The sequence below is a fragment of the Tiliqua scincoides genome, chromosome 5, assembly GCF_035046505.1.
Source record: "Tiliqua scincoides isolate rTilSci1 chromosome 5, rTilSci1.hap2, whole genome shotgun sequence".
In the NCBI taxonomy this organism is placed as follows: Eukaryota; Metazoa; Chordata; class Lepidosauria; order Squamata; family Scincidae; genus Tiliqua; species Tiliqua scincoides.
The window spans coordinates 87020777-87029771 of NC_089825.1; the positions used below are offsets into that span (position 1 = coordinate 87020777).

Genomic DNA, 8995 nt, shown 5'->3' on the forward strand with positions numbered 1-8995 from the left:
GCTCCCCTCTGAGCTACAAAATGGACCATCAGCATACTTGCCCCCACACAGCAAACAGCGTACTTGCCCCCACACAATCCCACCCCTCCAAACCTTTTCCAGGTTTGGGGAAGGATGCATACTTTCTGGGGATGCTCCTCTTTCCTATAACTTAGGACACCCACACACCCAGAGAGAGAGAGAGAGAGAGAGAGGAGTAAGGATGTGGGGTAAGGGGAGAAAGGTACCCCCCCCACTAGCCCTTCTGTGCCCCCCTCTGTCTTCTGCAAATTGGGTGTGGACATGGAATTGTATGCTGGGCTGGAAGGGAGAATGAGTCTCCTCCTCTCCTCCCTTGGCCTCCCATGAACTGGGGTTTGGCACAGAAGTTTGGCACATGGTCAGACTCTCAACCTGCAAGAGTTTGGGTAGAATGAATGAATGAAGAGGCATCCATTGTGCTTTCTGGTGGCTGGAAAGGTTTTGGAGTAAAAGGCAGGGTATACTCATGTTGTTTCTAAAGGATGTCCCTTGAAATCAAGCCACTGAAACCCTGTGCCCCTGATCAACATCAAGAAAACCTACAGAGTTTCAGACTGAACAAACACAACCCAAGAGGAACTGCTCCATCAGCTCATGAAGATGACCACCACCACCCCCAACCAACCCTCACCCCAGCCCCATCACCACCAGGTTCTCAGGGTCAAACTCAACAAACATTACTTTCACTGTAAAACAGCAGCTGTGCCAGGATCAGATCTGGATCAAAAATGGGTTTTTAAACCCTTTCCTGTCATGCCATTTTCATGCCAACTGACACACACACACACCAGCCAAGCTGCTGTGGGCCGTTTGGTATAAGTCCCCCAAATAACTATGTCAAACAGACCTCCTGGAACAGATTCCAGCCTACCATCTCAATGGAGTGGCTGTCAATATTTGAAAAGCCCACCCCCCCTGCCAACACACACAACACACACACACACAGAGATGCAGAGGCTGTATCATGAGAAGACACTTTCCCTTGCTTCAGGGGGCAGTGGAAACAAAACAAGGGACTGTCTAGGCAGGAATTTGTGCTCTGGGTGACCTGCGCTCAATGGCCCTCTTCCAGCACCAGCTTCCAGTTGCACTTCAGGAGGGTGGGCAGAGCAGCGCTTGACCTTACAGCACAGATTTAGACCAGTTGCATCATGTATATTCAGTACAAGAAAAATGTGGAGTTTCTCCTGAACAAGAAGCATATTCCCCTTGTAAACGCCAAGTGAAAACAGACCTGTTTGTGCATTTGTGAACACTGCCTGCCCTTCACTAACACACAGCCATTGCAACAAACTGCAGGGACAAATTGGCGTCTAATTGGCTTATTCCAGTGTGACTGAATGAATATAACATTAGATGCTTCATGCATCTGATGAAGCAAGCTCTGGTTCACAGAAGTTTATGAGATGCAGCTGCCCCCCGGAATGCGAATTCAACCTACTGCCACAATTGCCTTGGGCAAGTCACTGTCTCTCTGTGTCAGTTGCTCCATCTGCAAAACTTATTTTGAGCTCAGTCCCAAAATGTGGTTTCAGGGCCAGGGCTCCTCTCAAATACTGTACATAACATAGTCATGATGGGCATCAACAGGGAATGTGGTCAGATATCTGCCTGGGGTCAGAGGTGGTTGAGAGGCCCACACTTCTGCCACCTCTGACCTCCTAGTGTATCCATGTGGGATGCAATCACTTATGCATCTGAGCAGAATGACACTTCATTGTGATCTGTATAGATATTAAAAACATCTTTATATAAAATATTTGCATACTGCTTTTCAACATAAAGTTCAGAAAGCAATTTGGATAAAATAAATTGTCCCCTTCGGAGGAAAAAGGCATACATACATACATACATACATACATACAGACAGACAGACAGACAGACAGGCAGACATATTATTATTAACAGTATTTATATACCGCTTTTCAACTAAAAGTTCACAAAGCGGTTTACAGAGAAAAATCAAATAACTAAATGGCTCCCTGTCCCAAAAGGGCTCACAATCTAAAAAGATGCAAAAGAATACTAGCAGACAGCCACTAGAACAGACACTACTGGAGTGAGATGGGCCAGTTACTCTCCCCCTGCTAAAAAAAGGAGCACCCACTTGAAAAAAGTGCCTCTTACCCAATTAGCAGGGGTTTAATATGTTTAACATGTTTACATACATGTTGTTGCTGTTGGCAACCTTCAGTCTTGAAAGACTATGGTATCGCACTCTGAAAGGTGGTTTTGGAACAGCGTCTAGTGTGGCTGAAAAGGCCAATTCGGGAGTGACAATCCCTTCCACAACGGGAGCAAGTGCAGTCTGTCCCTGGTCTGTCTCCCTGGCTATGGGCCTTCCTTCTTTGCCTCTTTGCCTCAGACTGTTGGCCAAGTGTCTCTTCAAACTGGGAAAGGCCACGCTGCACAGCCTGCCACCAAGCGGGCTACTCAGAGGCCAGGGTTTCCCACTTGTTGAGGTCCACTCCTAAGGCCTTCAGATCCCTCTTGCAGATGTCCTTGTATCGCAGCTGTGGTCTACCTGTAGGGCGCTTTCCTTGCACGAGTTCTCCATAGAGGATATCCTTTGGGATCCGGCCATCATCCATTCTCACGACATGACCGAGCCAACGCAGGCGTCTCTGTTTCAGCAGTGTTTCAGCTAGGGATTCCAGCACGTTCCAGGACTGTGTTGTTTGGAACTTTGTCCTGCCAGGTGATGCCGAGAATGCGTCGGAGGCAGCGCATGTGGAAAGCGTCCAGTTTCCTCTCCTGTTGCGAGCAAAGAGTCCATGACTCGCTGCAGTACAGAAGTGTACTCAGGACGCAGGCTCCGTAGACCTGGATCTTGGTATGTTCCGTCAGCTTCTTGTTGGACCAGACTCTCTTTGTGTACCTTGGCTCAACAATACATACATACATACATACATACATACATACATACATATTAATGAAATGTGCTGCCTAGAGCCCCTTCTCCTAATTTAAGATATTTTGAGACTAGCTGTCCTGTGATTATACAGTGGTATAGATCAGGGGTCTCCAAACTTTTTGGCCAGAGGGCCACATCAATATCTGGTGTGATGCTGAGGGCCAGAAAAAAATTTAAATAAAGATGGAACTTAAATGAGTGAATAAATGAATGAATGGGCTCATTCATTCAACATCTCTGGCCCTCAGAACACCCTCCAGACACAATCTGAGCACAGTTCTGGTCATGTTCAGTTGAGTGGGCCAGAGGCTTTCAGGGGACAAGAGGTTGGCCGCGGGCCAGATAGAGGGTTGCCGCGGGCCGCATCTGACCCCTGGGCCAGGGTTTGGAGACCCCTGGTATAGATTATACAGCAGGTAAGGAAAAGCACTGTGTACATTCTCAAGAGCTTTATCATTTTGTTCCACATTACTGGAATGAATAGAAAGGTTCATAGGGCCTTGCCTCAAAGCCCACAGAACCGTAATGACAGTGCCTCTGAACATCTGCAGAATGCATGCCTCACACCCAGGGCATAACGCACTGCCCTGGTGCCTAGGGCAGTAATTTCATGACATCATGTGATGCTGTGACATCATTTCTTGGTTCTCTCTGGAGGAGGAAGCACTCGCTGTGGCAGCTTTGCACCCCCCCCTCCATTCCTTCTCCTGTGGAGGCTCCTCTTGAATGAGAAGGAACACAAAGCTTTTGAGAAGGGGTACAAAGCTGCCAGCGCTTCCTCCATAACTAGGAGGGGCAGTTACTGCCTGAGGGACAGTCATTCCCACCCTTACGTAGTGGCCCCCCCCCCCGGACAGGTGCTCCTTAGGCTCTGTCCAAGTTATGCCTCTGCTCAAGAAGGGCTTTCCAGTCAGAGGCTGGGGCTTCCAGGCACAAATACCTGTTACATGTACAGAATAAGCACTGGCTACCTGTAAAGCAAGAAATAATACTGATTTGCCCTCAGGGAGCTGTTCTGAAGCCCATGCAGATAAAGGAATGTAAAGTACCTACATTGCAAATTAATTATCATTATTAAGCATTGTATGCTTGCAAAGCACCCTAAATAGAATCCCAAGAATAGAAGAACACAGAAAGATGAAAAGGCAAACCATCCTTTTCAGGATGATTAATTAGATTTCCGAAGAGATCGATTTCAAAAGCCAGAGTACCTGCAGAAAATAAAAATGAGAAGACTGCCTTCTAATGGCACTTTCAAGGCATCCTGACTTATCCATTAAGATATACTTTGGACTGGTCAGCCCGTGCTTGCCACAAATCTGCATTGAGGGGAATTAAAGCTGAAATTGCACACCTGACTGGGAGAAGGTCCCACTGAACTCAGTGAGATGCACTTTGAACCCACAGGCATGCATCCAGCTGCACAGTTAATTACACAAGCTATGCAAATTGTTGTGATATATTGTATTGGCAACCTTCAGTCTCGAAAGACTATGGTATCGCGCTCTGAAAGGTGGTTCTGGCACAGCGTCTAGTGTGGCTGAAAAGGCCAATCCGGGAGTGACAATCCCTTCCACACCGGGAGCAAGTGCAGTCTGTCCCTGGTCTGTCTCCCTGGCTATGGGCCTTCCTTCTTTGCCTCTTAGCCTCAGACTGTTGGCAAAGTGTCTCTTCAAGCTGGGAAAGGCCATGCTGCACAGCCTGCCTCCAAGCGGGCCGCTCAGAGGCCAGGGTTTCCCACTTGTTGAGGTCCATCCCTAAGGCCTTCAGATCCCTCTTGCAGATGTCCTTGTATCGCAGCTGTGGTCTACCTGTAGGGCGCTTTCCTTGCACGAGTTCTCCATAGAGGAGATCCTTTGGGATCCGGCCATCATCCATTCTCACGACATGACCAAGCCAACGCAGGCGTCTCTGTTTCAGCAGTGAATACATGCTAGGGATTCCAGCACGTTCCAGGACTGTGTTGTTTGGAACTTTGTCCTGCCAGGTGATGCCGAGGATGCGTCAGAGGCAGCGCATGTGGAAAGCGCTCAGTGATATATATTAGTAATATATATATATTACTGAGCGCTTGTGATATATATTAGTCATGTAATCTGACTTTTGTTGCAATCATTTTTTTTTTAATTGCTGAATACACAAGGCTTGCAATCCTATCCACATTTACCTGGAAGTAAGTCCCATTGACTATAATGAGATGTAATCAAGACAGACATACAGGATTCGGTTGATAGTCCCAATTGCTGGTGGTTCTTTCCAGCCAGTGTTTCAATTACTTTTCTGATCTTAATCTTCTGCAGATGTCACTCAGTTTTTCTGAAATTTTTCTCTGCTTGAGGGCTAGAGAGTGACAGAATAAGTTATTATGTCATCATAATGGGCTGGATTGTGTGATTACACCAGTAGTTGCACAGAGGAGTCTTGAAGATAAGAAGCAGTGGCTAATGGTAAGAGATACTTGAGTCTTGTGGATCTCAGCTGTTAACAGTTTGTGGTTTGACAGCCCAATCCTAAGCATGTCTACTCAGAAGTAAGTCCCATTAGTGTTAATGGGGCTTACTCCCAGGAAAGCGTGGACAAGATTGGGCTGACAATCTCTTATGTTTAGGAAGCAGCCATCTTTGGTCCTCTACAAATTCACAGCTCCCCTTTCCAAGGCTGGCCCATTCATGAGGCCAACTGATGCAGTCGCCTCAGGCAGCAGGTGGGGGGATCCATCTCTGCCTATTCTCCTTCACCTTCCACTCCCTGCATTGGAAGAGAGGGACAGAGAGGAAGATGTCATGAGGACAGTAGGAGAGTGCTAAGCCAAATATTGGTAAGCTAGAGGAGCAGAATCCTGCTGCAGAATACGTGCTGGAATCCCTAGCATGTATGCACTGCTGAAACAGAGACGCCTGCGTTGTCTCGGTCATGTCGTGAGAATGGATGATGGCCAGATCCCAAAGGATCTCCTCTATGGAGAACTCGTGCAAGGAAAGCGCCCTACAGGTAGACCACAGCTGTGATACAAGGACATCTGCAAGAGGGATCTGAAGACCTTAGGAGTGGACGTCAACAAGTGGGAAAACCTGGCCTCTGAGTAGCCCGCTTGGAGGCAGGCTGTGCAGCATGGCCTTTCCCAGTTTGAAGAGACACTTGGCCAACAGTCTGAGGCAAAGAGGCAAAGAAGGAAGGCCCATAGCCAGGGAGACAGACCAGGGACAGACTGCACTTGCTCCCGTTGTGGAAGGGATTGTCATTCCCGAATTGGCCTTTTCAGCCATACTAGACGATGTTCCAAAACCACCTTTCAGAGCGCAATACCATAGTCTCTCGAGACTGAAGGTTGCCAACAATCCCCATCATACTTAAGAGAAGGAAATATCTCAATTTTTCCCTGACAGTCACAGGGACAACACCATCATGTCCTTTAAGGCAGAGATCTCCTCTCCATTCCACACCACCACAGTGCTGTGTGTCAACAGCAGGCCTTCAAAAGGGCAGGCCTGCTGATCTTCCCTAATCATGCTTTGCTGAGCAGTTCGGATCAACGCCCCAAAACTCTGCCCCCTCTGCATTCCGATTGCAAAAACACAAAAACAAGAGTAGCAGCAAACCAGGCCAGTGAGATGTTTGGAAAAGACCTATTCCTCTGCCATGGGAACCGCTATCCTGGTCTGGAGATCTGTTTCAACCTTTGCCCAGGACAATAAAGAGTCCACAAAAATCACAGAGGAGGCCCCACGTTGTGAGAACAGCAGAAGGTTGTATCCATGCCCAGCACCCGAGTTTATTTGGCAGCCCAGGAGATGTAAAACAACAAAGAGTTTTCCTCCATACATCAGGCAGTGGACTCCAGCCCATGAAAACTTTTGCCCCTCTAAATCTATTAGGTGTCAGAAGACTTGTCATCATTTTTGCAGCAACTACTTCACACAGCTAGCCCTCTGGAACATGAGCTGTACTTTTGCATGCTGGTAGTTCTGAGAAGTGTAAAACTGTTCCTTGTTGGTTCAGAGTAAGTAAAAAAGATGTTCCTTACATATAATAAAGAGCTGTGTATTAACAGTACTGTACAGGCATTGAGACTTTGCATTGGGATTTTTTTTTGATTTTTTTTTTTTTTTTGCAATATGTAAAACATACTTGAGTATGTGGGAGTGATGGTGGAGTTGTTAAATCACTTCTTTTTCAGTGTTACACCTTTTCCCAACAGAGCCTTGCTTCTCATGCATTCCAACAAAGCTTTATACAGTAGTTCCCAAACTTTTTACCACCAGGACCCACTTTTTAAAACAATACTCCATTGGGACTCACCTATGTTTACCAAACTTTTAAAAAAGATCTAGGGAGAAAACTTTATTTATAAGTACATAATAGTATAGTAACCAGAAAAAGACCCTCAAACATTTATCTCCCTATTTGTACTCATGCTTGCAAACTGCAGGAATTGAGCTCTTTGCAGGGTAATTAGCAGTTAAAGTATCTGATTTTTCAACAGCCTCAGGGCTTGAGGCAATTAGTTATCTGATCTTTCCATTACCCTTAGGCGACCCACCCCCAAAAAGGGTTTCGGCCCACCAATGGGTCCCAACTCATGTTTTCGGAACTATTGCTTTAATAAGAATTTGACCCTGCTCAGCCCAAAGCTTTTACCACTTGTTAAAAATTAAAGTTACTATTTTGTTTCTTTAGGTATGGTGAACAGCAATGGAAACTCAGATCAGAATTTAAGGCAACACAAAAAGGCTCGACACAGCAACACATTCTTGTTTTCTGCATTGAACTTTTTTAAAGATTCATCATCATCTACATGACACATTCACTTAAATTATGGGCCTCTTGTTTGTAGTGCTCTGTACATAGGGGCAAAGAGACTGAAGGCACAATCTTATGCATGTCTACTCAGAAGTAAGTCTCACTATGTTCAATAGGACTCACTCTCAGGTAACTGTGCATGGGATTGCAACCTGAGGCTGCCGTCAGTGAGACTTACTTCTGAGCAGATATGCAGAGGATTGCACTGTGAGCTAAGATTCTGGATATGTTTGGATCTTGTCTCTGCATGAACTTCGTATGTGGCCTTCTGGAAAGTACCATCTCTCAGGTTCATCCCACCTCCATATGCAAAATAGGGATGACAACAATGCTGTTGTAAAGCTAACACCGTATGTTAAGTGCCTTAAACACCCTGAAGTAAAACATAAATGCTAAGAGTTAGTGTATAAAAACTAGTAAATGCAGTTGCATTGTGCAAATACTGTAGATACAATCTTGGCTACCACATTAAATTCCCCTCCTCTAATCATAATCAAAGGAGAATTCTTGCATTTCAACAGTTTGTCTCATGTGTTGTGATACAAATATCTGACATTGGGCCCCATTTTGAGGCCCTTTCGCCCCGCCCCACCCCAACAGAGGCTTCAGCTATGCCTTGGTTGGCAACCTTCAGTCTCGAAAGACTATGGTATAAGCCTACAGCATCCAGTATTCCCAGGAGGTCTCCCATCCAAGTACTAATCAGGCCTGACCCTGCTTAGCTTCCAAGATCAGACAAAATTGGGCATGTGCAGGGTAACAGTATGGCTTGACCTCCTAAAAAGCTGCTGAGACATCATACTGCAGCAGCCACCCTGCACATGCCCAATCTCATCTGATCTTGGAAGCTAAGCAGGGTCAGGCCTGGTTAGTACTTGGATAGGAGACCGCCTGGGAATACTGGGTGCTGTAGGCTTATACCATAGTCTTTCGAGACTGAAGGTTGCCAACCAACCATGGTCCTGAGAGTCTTTGAATTCAGCAACATTGCTGGGAGGCCACATGGCACATCAGACAGGTCATGATGTGGATTGCCCATCTTCCCAGTCTGACTTTTCCACTGGAATAATATATTCTGCCCAGTCCTTCTGCTGGAATTGATACAGAACAGTTGATTGAGCACTCATCCCACTTGACTAGGTCAAGAAGTAGGTAGAGGTGCCAAGGGGGACATAAATAACACAGGCCTAGACACATTTTATTGTCTTACAAGTTAGATCTTGGGTATGTTTGGGGTGCTGAATTCAAAAATGGCATCAG

The 8995-nt window shown here is 46.2% G+C and overlaps 1 pseudogene; it reads left to right on the forward strand.

Annotated features, from left to right (window-relative positions):
- The first annotated feature begins 8534 nt into the window (after nucleotides 1-8534).
- Nucleotides 8535-8651, forward strand: LOC136654928 (5S ribosomal RNA; annotated as a pseudogene).
- The last annotated feature ends 344 nt before the right edge of the window (nucleotides 8652-8995 follow it).